The following is a 17,346-nucleotide window of genomic DNA, read 5'->3' as shown; positions in this document are numbered from 1 at the left end:
ACAGGTTGGGTTCCCTGCTTGAAGCGTAGTTTCTGAGATGGTAAAGCTTTGCTGGGAACTGGGAAAAATCTCAAGAGAGGAAAAAATGTGACAAAGGCAAGCTCTGATGGTGGAGAGTGACTATGGGGAGGAAGAACTGTCACTCCAGGGGTCCTGCTGCGGTGCAAGAGCTCAGCCAGAGGGAGCCTGGATCAGCCAGCCCATGGCAATGTTGGGGTGAGAGCAAGGCAGGGCAGCGAGATGGTGCCTACAGCCTGCAGGGAAACAGGGGCAGGGCTCCAACTGCCGCGACGAGAGACGGGACGCTGCTTGATGCAAGCAAATGTCGATTTCTTGTATACAATCACAAGTTCATGTATGTTATCAGAGGCCGCGCGCTTTAAACAGATTGGTTCTTTAAACTACACATTACATACTAGGCAATCCCTCATTGGTTAACTACGAACAAAGAACGCTTTAAGTAAGTTTCAACAGTCATCAATCAGCACAAAGTTGTTACTTCTCTTTTGGGCCATCTGTTCCTCATTCCCTTATCTTTACTCAGCCTGACTCCTCCTGTCAGTTGTTACCTATTCACATGCCTTGTCCTCCCGAGGTTTGTAGCCATCCTGCCAAGGTTTTATGGCCGTCCTCCCAAGGTTTATTGCCCACAAGCTCCAGCACATCCCCGCTTATCCGCTGGACCGTATTTGGAGACTTGCCTCTCAGGCCCTGTCCCACATCTCCCCCTTCCCGTTGCACAAAAAGAACTTTCTTCATAGACTGTGTTATCCACTTTTGTAGACACCGCAACAAACAGGGTAAAAAGAGTAACAAGAAGACACAAACGGCTAAGGCATAAACAATTGTCTTCACTAAACTTCTTAAGCATCCCGACAGTCCCCATCCTCCAAAAAGTTTATCCAACCAATCCCAGCTGTTGTCTTGTGAAAGTTTAAAGACTCCAGCTTTAAGTTGTTGAAATGCTGGCATGATTCCGAGTGGTCAGAGAGATTCATGCAGCACATGCCATCAAAATCCTCACAGCCGTGTCCTTGCGCTAAAAGCAAAAAATCGATAGTGGCCCTATTTTGCAATGAAGCATGGCGAACCCTGTCTACATCTAATAAAAGACCAGACAATACATTGCTAGTAGCATTCCCTTGTTGAGCAAGCCAGCAGCCAAGCTTATCTAAAGTTGCTAATGCTTTTCCAGCGGCCGCTCCAGGTATAAAAAGGGAGGCAGCAAAGCGTTGACGAAAAGACCAAAACTCCACGTGGTCTTCACAATCGGGTGCATATGCATGAATGCTACACTTTGCCCTATGAGAGAGACGGTGCTGTAAAATCAGAGATGTATTAGGAGTCAGGACAGAAAGGCGGTCGAGGCTACGTGGACCTCCTGTTATGAGAAGGGATGATGGGCCACACTCTGTCCCCACAAATAAAAAACACTCCCGATGGTAATGACAAGGGGGCATTGCTAGACTTGGACAAGTTTGTTGCCGTGTAATTACACCAAACACTAGCATTCTTAAAAACGGGATGGGCAGGAGAGACATCCCATGCTTTGGACTGATTTTTCCCTGTATAGTTCAACTTCACACAAATACCCATTTTCACTGATCCAAGAAGCTCAATCTCTTGTGGTTCTAGGGTAGCCTGTGGGAGACAGGGGACCCATATGTCCCAATTCTCTGTCAGATTTTGTGACCGATTTGGAAAAATTGCTTCTAAATTTGTAGGTACCGGCCACTCATCTAGCGGTAGGCCCACGAGGCATGTGGAAAAGGGGTTATTAGGTGAAGCAGTGGCAAGACACCAAGTGTCTTGTCTGGTCACATTTGCCAATGTAACACATACATTAACCTTAGGAAGTGCAGGAAGAAATGGGTAGCCTTGCACAATCCCTACTGTCACCATGAAGATAAGCACTATTTCAAAAATTGTTTCTGGCCTGCCCTTAGCTTCCATGCAAATCGTTTTTCACATTTTTCTTTAGTCTGCTCCCAGTCCTGTTTAAGAACAGTCCAAAGAGCAGGCACCAGGTTAGTCTTACTGCACTCAAAACCACAGACCAGGACTCTTTCTGCTTGTGTATATACAGATAGGGTCCAGTCCCGGGAATATTCCCAATATCTTTGTTCTTCTGCTGACTCGTGACCTGAAGTAAGCCGAATTTTAGCAGTATTAATTCCATTAACAAGACAGCCTTCACACCATCGTTTGGCTAATACTACTCTACACCACCATTCCTTTTTACAGTTAGAGCACACACATAAGACCCAAGGCTTACAGTGCCCGCATACAGTACATGAAATTCCCGTGACTGATACTTCTCTACGTTGATTCATTTAGTCATTTTCAGTCCACAGCGTTCAGTTTATACTGCTTCAGTTATTCGTGATCCCAGAAGGTTCAGAAGCTTGTTGATCGAGGTGATGATCCAGGGGATGATCCGGAGGATGATCAGAGTCCTCACCAGATGATTGTGGTAGGGATTCATGGAAGGGTCATATGTTCTTCGCCAGAATCCACCTGGGGCATTTTTCTGTGGAAACACAAGCATAACCTCTTCCCCATGTCACAAGAGGATATGGTCCCATAATCTTACCTGTTTCTGGATCACGGACCAACACCGGAGGTTTAATTCATGCCTCAAGTGAAGCATTCACATTAAAATGCCCAACTATCAGAAGATTATTATCTATTAAAGAACAATTCAAAAAATTGAAAACACACAGAGCTTTCTTTAGTTGTTCCTCAGGGGTTGCAGTCCCCATCCCCCCTTTTTGTTGTTGTAGTAAGCGTTTCAAAGACTGATGAGAGCGTTCAATCAAAGATTGGCCTGTAGGGGAATGAGGAGTACCGGTAATGTGAGTTATGCCCCATGAGTCAAGAAAGTCCTTTGTTGCAGCTGAGATATATGCGGGACTGTTGTCCGTTTTTATTTGGGAGGGTATGCCCAAGGTGGCAATAGCATGCATCAAATGCTTGCCGACATCACGAGCTTTCTCTCCTGTGTGACAAGAAGAAAAGAGAGCACCTGAAAAGGTGTCAATAGAGGAATGGGCATAGTTAATTTACCAAACTCTGGATAATGTGTAACGTCCATTTCCATAGTTGTAAGCTCTGTAGTCCTCTAGGATTAACCCCTCCTGCTATGGACCAAAAGAATGCCTTTGACAGTCAGGACAGACGGCGATGATACTGGACCCTTGTTGGGAGGTGAGCCCAAACTGCCGTTTGAGACCTCCAGCATTCTGGTGAAAGAAAGAATGGCTTAGTTTAGCCTGGGCTAGGCGATCTGGTAGGGCTCATACTGGTAATGTGAGCATATCAGCTCGTCGATTCCCTTCTGCAATAAAGCCAGGTAAAGAGGTATGTGCCCTGACATGCATAACAAAATAGGGGTGAGGGCGAGAGTCTAAGAGAAAGACAAGCTCTTGTGATAAGGCAAACAGTTCAGAATGTGAGACATCACGTAGTACAGATGCTTCAGCTTGTTCTACAATCCCTGCAACATAAGCTGAATCCGTAACGAGATTAAGTGGTGTGGACCACCTTCGAAAAACGCGAACAACTGCAGCCAGTTCCATTATCTGAGGAGAACCAGAAACAGTTTCTATGTCGGAGCCCCATCATCCACGCTGGTCATCCCACCATAAAATGACTGATTTGTGCGATTTTCCAGACCTGTCTGTGAACACAGTACAAGCTTGTAATGGCTGATCGCTCCTTTTTACCTTGGATATTAAGTGAAAGTCAATATTAAGCAGCTTATGCGAAGGTGGGTGGGATGTGAGTTGACCTCTATAGTCCACCAATGCCATAACAAAGGCGTCTGACTGCTGATAAAGCCATTGTAAATACCTGCTTGTCACAGGTAAACAGATACGAGCGAAATCTACTCCTGATAGTGTTAACAAGCGTTGTCTGGCTTTAATTACAGGTCAAAGTGACAGTTGTGGCAGAGGTAGTGGCCCAGTGGGTTCTGGGTGATGTTGTGGCACTCACCACAGATCAGCTTCCCATACACTTTGGAGAAGAGTGTTGGTGCAAAGACACCTGCAAGGATGGAGGGACATGGGGTGTGTGCCCACACTGGTGGGACCCCCACAGACCTGGGGACACCCCTGGCCCCAGCTCGCCAATGCCATAACAAAGGCGTCTGACTGCTGATAAAGCCATTGTAAATACCTGCTTGTCACAGGTAAACAGATACGAGCGAAATCTACTCCTGATAGTGTTAACAAGCGTTGTCTGGCTTTAATTACCAGTAAAGCAAACATCTCATGCTGTGTTGAAATAGTTTTTGTAGGTTGATTTGATAAAAAAAAAACCCATTCGATAAGCAACAGAGGGTCTGATTTCTGAGAATCCCATTGAAATATTAAGTCATGAGGCTGTTGAGTGGGATTCAAAATAATCAAATGAAAAGGTGATTCAGGAGCCCAGCGATGTACTTGTCTGTGAGTGATTGCAGTAGCAACCTTTAGCAGAGTCAATGGCTTCAAGACCAAGACTGCAGGGGGAACACAAGTCGGTATTCCCTTTAAGCAGTTCAAATAAAGGACTTTGGTCTTCATTAGAAATTCCCAACCCCAGCCAGACCCAATTAATTGTTCCCAGCAATTTCTGTACGTCATGCAAGTTTTTTATGTCTGTCTGTATCTGTAAAGGCTGGGGAACTATAGTTTGAGTCCTTATATGCCATCCTAAGTACTTCCATGGGGGTATTTTTTGAATTTTTTCTGGCACAATACAGAGCCCTACTGAATCAAAAGCAGCTGCGACAAGGGCTACAGCTTCCTCCATGACCTCGTGATGTTGTGCGGCCACTGGGATGTCGTCCATATGATGGTACACCACTGGCAGATTGTGGCACTGTTCTGCATTCCTTGTGGCAGCACAGCCCACTGGTATCTTAGCAACGGGGTTTGCATGTTGATGCTAGGGACTGAAAAGGCAAATTTAGGATCATCATCTGGGTGGAGTAGGATATTAAAAAAACAGTCTTTGAGATCAATAACGGTCAAATGCCAATGTCGAGGAATCATAGTGGGGGACGGGAGTCCTGGTTGGAGGGCTCCCATGTCTTCCATAGCATCATTAACTTTTTCTGAGTTTGTGGAGCAAGCGCCACTTGCCAGTTTGTTTCTTTATAACAAAAAGAGGTGAGCTCCACGGACAGTGGAAGGCAAAATATGCCCTTTTGTTAGCTGTTCCATAACTAGTTTCTGGAGGGCGCAAAGCTTTTCCAGTGGTAGGGGCCATTGATCTACCCAAATAGGGGTATCGACTTTCCGTGCCGATTTTAGGGTATCGCGCATTTCAATAGCCCCGCCTAAAAACGGGTCCCGAGAAATCTGTGGACAATAAGTGAACCGAGGGATCGAGTAACATTACTGTGTGGGAGGTTGCTAGGTCCAAACCGGTGCTACCGGTTGCTGCTGGACGAAGACTCGAGGTGCTGTTGCTTCTCTCCGTTGGGGTTGGAATGTCGGCTGCGGCACTTGTATCTGCACGCGTCGCTGCCCCGCGCTCTGCGATCGGTTTCCCTGTTTTGGTTGACCTTGGAAATCATTCTTAGAATTACATTGATTAGCATGATGATGCCCTTTTTGGCATACAGGGCAGTACCCAGGGGTTTGGTGTTTAGCTCCTTTATTCATAGCCAGCAAATCCTTTCTTAAATGACCTGGTTTGCCACAGCCGTAACAAATTACTGACAGACCACATACAGCTGCAAAGGCAGCATCCACAACCTCAAATTTGTGATCCACAGTGCTGATTCTATTGCAGGCTTCTATCATTTCAGTCAATGTGGGGTTTGGATGAGGGAGAGATTGCGACAGTTTTTTGCAATCTGCATTAGCATTTTCCACAGCCAATTTCAATAACAATATTTCCCGCGCTTCAGTGTTATCCACCTGACGCGCTAAAGCATTTTTTAGTCTGTCAATAAATTCCATATAGGACTCACGAGGTCCTTGAGTAACACTTATAAAAGCTTGCTGCGGCTTTTTTGAGTCAGGGATTTTAAGAAGAGCCTTTCTTGCTTCCTCACGGACTGCTTCAAGTGCCTTGTGATGGATGTCCGGAGCTTGGGCTGCCGGGTCAGAGTGCCGACCTGTACCAGTAAGGTGTTGTATGGTCAGCACGGCCATAGCGGCATTGCCGTGACCCACATAGGTGAGGAGGAGTGCCTGAAGCCCCCCCCTCCAATGTGAGTCCCATAGCGCGTATTGAGTCGGAGCTAATAACAGCTGCACTAGAGACTTACGATCATGAGGAGTCAAAACGTATGTATCAAATACAGAAGAGAACAGACTTGCAGAATAAGGAGAGGAAAGCCCGTGCTTGGTAACGGTGTGACGCCGTTCTTAATTACCAGAAAAGACAAGGCCTCCCACCGTGCCCCCTGACCCTGAAAAAGCACAGGGGCCACTGTTGTTTTAGCAATGCCCAGGTCTCCTTCTTTCAAGGCTTGGTGTCTTATGCTAGCCCATTCATTGTGTGGGTCGGGGGGATATAAATCTGGCTCTTTTTCAGGGTCCACCGGCCCCGGATCAAAGGGGTCTTCCTGTGGGGGGTAACCTGTGGCAAAAACATTCAAGGGGTTGGGGGGTTTCAGGTTCTGCAGCGGTAATGGAGTTACTGTAGGAGAGTTTCCTTCCCCCCCCCCCCGCCCCCCCCCCCGGCTTTTCCTCTGTGACTTTTTTCCTGTGCTTTCAAAATCTCAAAAATGCTTTTCCACCATGGGAGCATGCACTGCGCTTTGGCATCCCCCGATGTAGCCGCATCCCATCGTTTTACCCCCACATCATCCCAAAGCTCTCGTGTAAAAATATTAGATGCAGTCACAGTGGGTAATTTTACCTGTACCCATCTAAGGATTGCCTTGAGATCATGCCCAGGAATATTCTTTTCATGCTTATTAAGGAGAGCTTTCATAAGCTCAGATAATCTCTTTTGGGGGAAGACGCCTCATTCCCCATGTTTCCCACAACTCACCTCTAAATTCCAGAGGGACTTTTTTTTTCAATTCCTGCTTCCTTTCAGCAGCTCATTCAACGTTGACTCGTGACCTGCTGCTCAGCCTGGTGGCTCATAAACCCATCACGTCGGGGTCACCAAATTGCCGCAATGAGAGACGGGACGCTGCCTGATGCAAGCAAATGTCGATTTATTGTATACAATCACAAGTTTATATATGTTATCAGAGGCCGTGCGCTTTAAACAGTTTGGTTCTTTAAACTACACATTACATGCTAGGCAATCCCTCATTGGTTAACTACAAACAAAGAACACTTTAAGTAAGTTGCGGCGAATGAAGAGACGGGACGCAGCTTGATGCAAGCAAACGTCAATTTATTGTACAGAAGCACGAGTTTTTATACACTTTCAGAAGCTGCGCGTTTTAAACAGATTGGTTCTTGAAGCTAAGCCTTGCATACTAGGCAATCCCTGATTGGTGGTTAACTACCATCAATTAACAGCAAGGTGTTATCTTTCCTTGGCGCCATCTGTCTCCCACCCCCCTGTGCTCTGCAAACATGCCTCATCATGTTAATTGTTGTCTAGGCAAGCTCGAGCAAATTCCCCTCAGCTAACTGATTGCCACGCATGGTCCCAGTTTGCAGACCGCTCCTGCATCTCCCCCTTCCTGTTGCACAAAAAGAACCTTTGAAACCGAACGAGTAAAAACAAGGTATAAGTAATAGAACAAATAAAAAACCAACTGAGACATATTATCAATGTCAAAATAACCCACTGTCTCTGTTCCATACAATTTTACAATTTTCCCTTTTTTTGTTTTTGAACAACTAGTACCAGGTTTGCCATGTTCTGCAGGGCCCTTGCAAACATGACAGCAACCAAGGTAATAGCAAACAAACAATACTGCCAATTGAGTGAATGGATGCCAAAAAAGGCTGAAATTTTCTCAGATTTTGATAACATGTTGCTGCAATGGGGCGCCTAAAATCCATGCAGCACATACCATCAAAATCCTCACAGCCATGTCCTTGAACCAACAACAAAAAGCAGTGGCAATTTTGACTCACATTCTTAACTGCCTACCAAACAAGGTGATTTAACTCTTTAATGCTTTCCCTGCTGTTACTCCGGATAAGAGAAGAACCACTGCAACACGTTCCCATCATAGCCTCCTACTACATTAGCATCTACAGAAAGACAATTATCGACATTCAATATCATCTTCTTTTGGATTAACATTATACATAGGTGGAAGGGCACACCAAACAAGAACTGCTTTAGTCAAAAAGTTCGAAACATAGCATGCCTTCTCTGAACATACCTCTGGGGTCATTCCCTTCATTCCCTCTCTTTTTTATGCAAAGAGAAACACTTTTACCATAACAGAGAAGCCCCTATTTACATCTCTGAGCTGGGACACAAACCGCAGCTGTATGCTCCACCAGGCTCAGGGCAGAAATCATTCATGTAGTTACACAGCTATATATCTCTACAAGCATGCAGACACCTATGAAACACTAGATAACCATGTTTATCTTTCCTATTCTCCTTCACAATACCTAGCTGTTCTCTCATCTCTTGTTAGGTCAAATAATTCTCCAGTTTCCTCTCCTATATCTCTCTTCAGACATTCTCTATCCTCCCCTTTTTTGCTTGTTGATTGCAAGGAGGCAAAGGGTGTGTGTAGCTGGGTGACCATGACCTGCTTTATGTTACAATCAACTAAACACTGAATACAGAAAAAAAAAAAAAAAAAAAAGTACGGGAGACATAAGGCAAACATCAATAAGGTGGTTAAAGATAATTATAATAAATCCTGTAATACTTTTGAGTCATGGCCCAAAGTTTCCCAGCCGTGAGAAGAGACCAAAGGCATCCCGCCCCTGGCTCTGCTGCAGATCTTTGTTTTAAGGCTTTTGAGTTTTGTATACTTTTGTAAATTAATTCACAGTGGTCACTCAGATTCACCTAACACATCCTATCAAAGCCTTCAGACTTGTGTCCCTGTGCTAATAATAAAAATCAATAGGAACTCGGTTCTGTAGCAACATATGATGGGCAGAATCAACATCTGTTAATAAGCCAGAAAAAAAATATTATTTGTAGTATTACTTTGTTTAGCAAGCTAGCAGCCTAATTTACTAAGCAAGTTAAGAGCGTGTACTGTTCTTACAGAAGAGATTAGAGAAGCAAAAATCTGTTATGCTGCATTCCAGAACTCAGCCTGAGAATTACAGTCTGCTGTGAGTTCTGCGTTACAATCATTTGACACATGTTGGGGTTGCGATTGTGAAAGTTGCCCATTTACAATTTTCACTGATACTATCACAGCTAGTTGTTTTAAAAGCAACCCTTGAGCTTCCTGATGTTCGACTTGTTGCAAAATATTCTGAAGCCAATCAATAAAGTTAGTATTACAGTTAGTGACTCTCTAGGACCCTGCAAGACTGTGGCAAGACTCCCGCATCCTGACTGCTTTAATAGCCATCTCATTCATTTGCAAACAGATGTCCCTGGGATACCTTGCCTGAGTCACAGAATCGGCACAACTGATTTTCTCCAGCCAACTGCTCATAGTTAACAGCAATTCCCCGATTAAGGTTTTCAATCAAGGCCACTATACATAGCTCACAAAAATCAAATAACCACATATTATACTGTATCAGTTAGTACCATACAAAGCAATAACTTCCAATCATGCAGTGTGAGTGTATAAGGCTCTGCCATCACTTCAAGAAGGAACATAGCAAATGTATTATGAATCCTCCCTTCCCGCACTGCTTTGCTTAACTCTTTAACAGCCTCATATTGCACAGGCTGCCACTCTGCAGGTTGATTTGGCTGACAAAATACTGAACATGCCATAGCGACTCCCAAACCCCATCACTGAAGTGTTTCCCACTTGCATTCCTGTCACCAATCCCTCAGACTCCCTTTCACCCTCCCCAAAAATACAATCAATGCATCAGGAGAGACAAGGGGGTGGGGGAAAGGTCTGGCTCCTTTTCCAGATCTATAGGACCTGGATCAAAAGGTTTATCAGTGTCAATGGAATCATTGTCCATGTTGTCCTGTTCCCGTGCTTGCTCCTGTGTTGTGAGGGTCGCTGCAATCAGTGACAGAAGCTTTGGGGGCAGAGGAGGCATGGACAGAATCGCCATCGTTGACGGTGTCTTGAGAAGGGTCGCGCTGTCGGTGGAATTTACAGCTTCCTCTGGTTTAGCACCGTTAGTAGAATTAGTCCACACTTGGGAAAGAATAGTCAGTATTTGCCACCAAGATGCTAAATGCATTCCTGACACGGAGTTCCCCTCCGCGGCAGCATCATACAACACACTTTCTTTCTTTCAAAGTCTCTAAAGTTTCTTGGCTGCTCACCTGTCTCGATGAATACAGGTGTTATCCTCGGGGTTTAGGTTGTCCGCCTGGTCCAGCCAGCCGGACGATCGTTCAGCCAAGCCATCTCCTCCGGAACGCAGCCCTCTTCCACGAGCTGTCTTTTTTATCGACCAGTTCCGTCCTTATTCTTCCAAGGCTTCGGAACACCACCATAGGGGTCACCATTTGAGGAAACTGAGGCACGGACTCCCTGATCTGACTAGAAGACCCTTCGTGAGTCCATATATGTCTCTTTCTGGGGACGAAGCCTGATTCCCCATTACGGATTTCCCACAGCTCACCTCTCAACTCCGGAGGGATTTATGGCCGGCCAGCTCCCGCTTCCTTTCAGCAGATCATTCAAAGTTCTGTGGGATTCGCTGCATGTTGCTCAGATAGGCAAGTCGAGAGCCCTTCACGTTAGATCCTTAAACGCATCACGTCGGGGTCACCAATTTGCGGTGAATGAAGAGACGGGACGCAGCTTGATGCAAGCAACTGTCAATTTATTGTACAGAAGCACGAGTTTTTATACACTTTCAGAAGCTGCACATTTTAAACATTTGCTTCTTGAAGCTAAACCTTGCATACTAGGCAATCCCTGATTGGTGGTTAACTACCATCAATTAACAGCAAGGTGTTATCTTTCCTTGGCGCCATCCGTCTCCCACTCCCCTGTGCTCTGTAAACATGTCTCATCATGTTAATTGTTGTCTAGACAAGCTTGAGCACATTCCCCTCAGCTAACTGATTGCCACGCATGGTCCTAGTTTCCAGCCCGCTCCTGCAGGGTATTGCTTGTAAGCCCAAAGATTTTACTCTTGCAGTTGCGAGACTTTTAGAGCTCGGGGTCATTGACCAGCCGGTGGATATATTCCACCCAGATGTGTGGGACAAATGCTCCCATGCTTTATGTGATGAAACGATGTCTACTGGTAATGGGAAAAATCTGAAAGCATGAGGGAAAGTCGTCCAGGCTCTCCAAAAAGCTAGACACGAGCAGGAGACCTGGAAAGCTGCAAGGGATTGTCTGTTAACCACCCCGCGGGCGGGAAATGGGGCGACTAGCCAAACCTCATGCCCCCCGGCTGAGGAGGGTTGCGCCGACCCTCAAAGCCGACAGAAAGGTGGCGCGCCCACTCAGCGTCCAAAAGACTCTAACATCTTCAGCTTGCCCACAGAATCCTCAGCGAACTCCTTTTGGGGCAAGCTGGCTGCAGAGGCCAGGGGCGCTGAGGCGAAAGCCGAGGCCGAAACTGCACGGACTGAACCACCGCCCTGTGCGCCCCAAGATGGTGCCGAGCAGCAAGGGGAAGGGCGGGGCCAGACCGCCCCCGGCGGGAGCAGGGAGGGAGCGCTAGAGTTAACAGGCGCACACCTAGGGGAGGGGGAGGGGGATGGGAAGGAAAAGAGTGATTGGCACGACCAAAAAAGGGAAAAGAGCACCAGCGAGGGGCAGAAAGCCAATCAGAATGACCCTCCCCAAAAATGCCCTTATAAGGCAGGCGCCGCCCCAAGCGGAAGGCGGGGCGGGCAGAAAGGGAAAGAACCGCCCGATTACGCAAGGCAAGGGAGGGGCCGAAGCCCGACCACATACCACCAGCACCCGGAAGTGAGCAGTCAGTCGGGCTCTGACTCCGGCTCAGACTCTGCATGGCAGACTTGGCTGGCAAATACAAAGACCAAAATATCACCACTCACGGGGAAAGAAAGACACAAGGGGACAGAAATTCCTCTCACAGATTGGAGAAAAATACAAATTGCATGTGCCGATTGGGCCCCATTGGACGCACTAGCATTCCCGGTCCGAGTGACGGACGGGGGACAGAGGGTCCATTCCCCCTTAAGCCCTAAGGATATACGAGCGATTGTTAAAGCAATCGCAGACAACGGACTCAATTCTGCCATGGTCTCCACCCTCATAGATGGGGTTTTTGGGGGAGATGATTTGCTCCCGTTTGATATAAAACAGACTTATAGGTTGATTTTTGATGGGGCAGGGATGATTGTGTTTAAACAAGAATGGGAGGAGAACTGTGCGAGGCAGTTAGCCCCAGTAACCGGGGTGGATCATCCGCTACACGGCTCCAGCCTACAGCGGTTGATGGGTACAGACCCGACAATGATTACCCCCCAAGCACAAGCCCAGGGCCTGCGGGCCCATGAAGTTATGGCAACTACTTGTGCAGCTAGAGAGGCCATTCGCACGACCTCTAGAGTTATTGCCAAGCCATCGCCATGGTCCATTATAAAACAAAAAGAAAGTGAGAGTTTTACACAGGTTGTAGATCGTCTCCAAGCAGCAGTCGATTCCTCGGCCCTGCCCTCGGAGGCGAAAGGCCCAGTCATCGCAGACTGTTTGCGGCAACAGTCTAATCTAAAAACCAAAGAAATCCTGCAATCACTGCCACCGAGGTCAACTCTCGCGGACATGATTAAACATGTTGTGAGCGAGGAACACCTGGCCCCAATCCAAGTGGCTGTTTATGCACTGGCTAGCGTGATGACATGCTTCAAATGTGGCCAACCAGGCCATGTGATGACCAATTGCCCCCAATCGGGAGACCCGCCAGCAGCGCTCCCCCCGCAAAACCGATCTAAAGGACCGTGTTGGGCCTGTGGAAAGAGAGGGCACTTCGCGAAGGAATGCAGGCTTAAAAAGCAGGGAAACGGGAAAGGCAGGGGGCCCCCGGGCCGCACACAGCCCTCTCCCACTTGGGATGTCAGGCGGCCCCATTACGCCAACCCCAGACAGGGGGGGTCACTCTTGAACCAATTGCCCCCGAGGGAAGCAACCAACTTTATGGCCCAGCCAACGACCCCACAAACCTGGCCTCCATCCCAGGGACAGCAGGGACCACCCCTTGGGGGCGAGACCCCTGGGTGGCCCTGGCAGTAAGGTGTGACAACCCGCCAGTGGTGTGGGGGATCTGTTCCCTCTATAATTCCCTAAACGGTATCACCATCAGCATCCCCTTTTTGACTGATACCGGAGCAGATGATACAGCTATCCCTGAAACGAACTGGCCCCCACGTTGGAAATCGGAAGACGCCCCCATGGTAGGTGGAGTCGGGGGATTAACCCGAGCTCAGAAGCATGCTCAACTGGTAGCAATCACGCTTCACACTGAAAAGGGACCGGAGAAGACCATTACCCTCTTCCCATACGTCATGTCAGGAGTCCCACCCCTGTTGGGAAGGGACGCCCTAGCCTTATTAAAAGCCAGAGTGACAAATTTACAGTAAGGGCCACTGCCGTACACCCACTCCCACCGATCAGACTGACATGGAAATCATCCGACCCAGTCTGGGTCGAGCAGTGGCCCCTGTCAAAGCCTCGAAAGGATGCCCTTCTCGAGTTAGCTGACCGCGAACTACAACGAGGTCATATAGAGCCTTCCACTAGCCCATGGAACACCCCAGGTTTTGTAATACCCAAATGAGCAGGCGAGGTATTTCGTCTCCTCCATGACCTGCGTGAGATAAACAAAAAAATCCAGCCAATGGGTCCTGTTCAAACATTGTTGCCCATGAACTCCATGACACCGGAAGGACAACCTTGTGCTGTCCTTGATATTAAAGACTGCTTTTTCTCGATACCTCTGCACGACGAGGACAAGGAGCGGTTTGCTTTTTCTGTAGTGTTTCCAAACAGCCAACGCCCTAACTTGCGCTTCCAGTGGAAAGTGCTGCCCCAAGGAATGATCAATTCACACACTATTTGCCAAATCCCAGTGGATTGGGCACTGGCACTGGTTCGGCGCAGTGACCTGACTGCAACTATCGTTCAATATATGGATGATATTCTAATTGCTGCACCATCAGGACATCAGGTGGACCACCTGGTGACAATAATTTCAGAAACCCTCAAGACAAACGGGTTTGAAATCGCGAGTGCAAAAATTAAAAGAGGACCCTGTGTAAGTTTTTTGGGAATGGGGATCACAAGTTCTTATATAACACCCCCTCAAATAAAAATCCGTCGAACCGTTAAAACACTCCATGACATGCAGCAGTTAGTGGGGTCTTTGCAATGGCTCAGCAATGTTGTCCTGATCCCTCCCAAAATCATGGCCCCCCTGTACGATCTTTTGAAAGGGAAAAACCCATGGGAACAAAAAACTCTGACGACAGAAGCAATAAGCTCTCTTGACTTTATCGAACAACAGGTGTCATCAAACACGCTCGACAGGTGGAACCCGGCTATACCACTTGATCTGTATGTGCACTTCACGGAAGGGGGGGGAGTAGGAGCGCTGGCCCAAGGCCCTCCTGAAAAAGCTCAGCCAATACAATGGATAGTCCTGGGAAAAACGTCACGTGCCTTCTCTCCAGGAGTCGAGTGCCTTGGTAACCTCGTCACGAAAGGTAGAAAACTCGCCCTAAGACATCTGGGAACCAAACCTGCCAGAATATACCTGCCCTTTCGCAAACAGCTCCCAACACAATCAGTGGCAATGTCAGAATATCTAGCTATAGCCCTCGCCGGATTTGGGGGAGAAGTCCGGTATGCCACAAAGACCCCCTGGACTCAAATGCTAGCTATTGTCGATGTCGACCTCCCACAGAAGATCATGGACCGGCCCCAACAGGGACCAGCGGTCTTCACAGACGCATCCTCAGCGACCTCAACCGCGGCAGCAGTATGGCAATCGGGAGGAGAATGTCACTGTGTCAAAATGACCGATCGTGCGATCTCAGTCCAACAGCTGGAAGCGACAGCCGTAGTGCTGGCGTGCGGACTGTACCCGACATACAACTCAACATAGTAACTGATTCAATGTTTGTGGCCAAGCTTTGCTTAGCCATGTCAGGGCCCGGCGTGTCAACATCCACAACAGCTCTGATGCTAGAAGAAGCACTTTTTTCCTGAAAGGGCACTATATCAGTCATCCACATCAACAGCCATAACCCAATCAAAGGGTTCTTCCAAATCGGCAACGACAAAGCAGATGCCGCTGCAAAAGGCTTGTGGACACTAAGAGATGCCCGCCAATTACATGAGTCCCTCCACATTGGAGCAAAAGCGCTAGCAAAGAGATGTGGGATTTGGGCCACTGACGCGAAACATATAGTACCTACATGTCCCCACTGTCAAAAAGCACCATTGTGGTCTAGTGGAGTCAACCCCACTAGAGTACCAATATGATATGGCAAATCAAACTCTGAAATCTAAATTAGAGGTATTAGCAAAACCAGAGGGTTTTACCAACGCCATTCCCTCAGGGGATCAGGCACGCTTATTAGCGACAGCCCTGTTAGCACTAAACCAGTTCCCCAGGGGAGACGAGGTGAATAGCCCTGCCCAGAAGCACTGGGCCACTCGAGCGCTAGAAGAAGGCCCGTCGGTCATGATCAGAAATGAGCTGGGAGGGTGGGAACAAGGGTGGAAATTAGTTCTGACAGGGCGAGGGTATGCTGCGGTCAGAAAAGACAACAGAATCAAATGGTGTCCACTTAAGTCTATCAAGCCAGACCTTCAGAATAAACTAATGAAAACTGTGAGTTTTTGTCTGCAGGACCAGATCATCGGACACCCCCGTAACCCATATACCCTGGTGACAAGAGAAGATGACGAGTCGGCAAGCAGCCTGTCCCCATCTGAGAGCTCTGCACCGGCAGAGTCCACACAACGGCGAAACAGCCCCCGCGGGGGGGGGGGGGTGTTTTTGTGTGATTTCAATTTTGGGGTTCATAACGCCGTCTAGCGGCTTGTATGAACATCAGCCGTGGGAATGGGTAGTGGCGAGATAGGAGGACCAGAAGATACTACGAAAGATTGTCACCCTGGGGCCCCCCAGCTTCCAGGTATATCTCTGTGACCTAATCCTCTCAACCCCCTGTTTGAATACTGTAATGTATTATATGTGTCCCAGCTCTAACCCCGGCAAATCTTATTGTAACGTCCCTTATCAGTATTGCTGTTCTCGCTGGGGCTGTGAAACCATCGCGTCTGGCTGGAAGGTAGCGAAATCAGACCCGTTTCTTAAGAGCAGTTGGGGGCCAACAGGCTGTACCCCTTGGACAGTAGACGGGATGGGAGGGCCAGTGTGCCGCTGCAAGGGGTTCAATAAAATATGTGACTGCCAATACATCTTCTTAAACGTAACCAATGAAAACGACCTGGGATGGACCATCGGTAAAACTTGGGGAAATAGATACTGGCTACCCGGCACAGATAGGGGGGGGACTGTTTTTTATTAAAAAACAGGAAGTAGAAAGCGGTACAGCGATTGGCCCCAACGTCGTGATCAAAAGCGATAACCAGCAAAGAAAAGAAAGCTTGCCGACTTCCACCCCCGTCCCAAGCGATCCCTTACCAACCAAGCAAATAGTTCCCTCAAGCCAACCAAACATGAACTCTCACCATTTGCCCGACAAACCATTTTTTAGCGTGTTAGATGCCACCTTCCGGTCGCTGAATCAGTCAAACCCGGATCTCATGAATTCTTGCTGGTTATGTTATGACGTGTACCCTCCCTTCTACGAGGGCATTGCCCTCGATGCTTCCTTTGACTATTCATCAGACAGCAGTCCAACCCAGTGTAGGTGGGACACACCATGGAAAGGAATCACCTTGAACCAAGTCAGGGGCCTGGGCGTATGTATCGGTAATGCCAGCCTAGCAAGCTGGGATAGTGCTGTTTGCGCAAAAACTGTTGCTGTTGACAAGACCCGTAATTGGCGATCCCGTCCGCACCCGGAATGTGAATCTGCCATCAATCGGGAGTAACCCCCTGTGTGTCCCTTAAACTTTTTGATGAGTCTGCTGACTTTTGTGTACAAATACTGATTGTTCCTAGGATCCTATACCATCCAGAAGAAGAAATGTACCGTTATTGGGGAGAAGCTAATAGCAGACTTCAAAAAAGAGAAGTACTGACAGCTGTAACTATAGCGACGCTGCTTGGTTTGGGAGCAGCTGGCACGGCCACGGGAGTGACCTCCCTGGTGACCCAGCAACGAGGCCTGTCTCAACTGCAAGCC

General features: G+C 47.8%; 1 protein-coding gene across 1 annotated transcript in view; it reads left to right on the top strand.

Moving 5' to 3' along the window:
* LOC308057486 (uncharacterized protein) overlaps nt 1-16,898 on the top strand; it is a gene marked incomplete at its 5' end in the record, with an annotated part of 607,752 nt that extends 590,854 nt beyond the window's left edge. The window contains one exon of the mRNA XM_080411583.1: nt 14,193-16,898. The remainder of the gene's footprint in view (nt 1-14,192) is intronic.
* Between the last annotated feature and the right edge of the window lie 448 nt (nt 16,899-17,346).

This window comes from Falco punctatus, assembly GCF_963210335.1.
Source record: "Falco punctatus genome assembly, contig: scaffold_30, whole genome shotgun sequence".
In the NCBI taxonomy this organism is placed as follows: domain Eukaryota; kingdom Metazoa; phylum Chordata; class Aves; order Falconiformes; family Falconidae; genus Falco; species Falco punctatus.
Note: the sequence above shows the minus strand (reverse complement) of the source record. Positions and strands in the feature narration are given on the sequence as shown.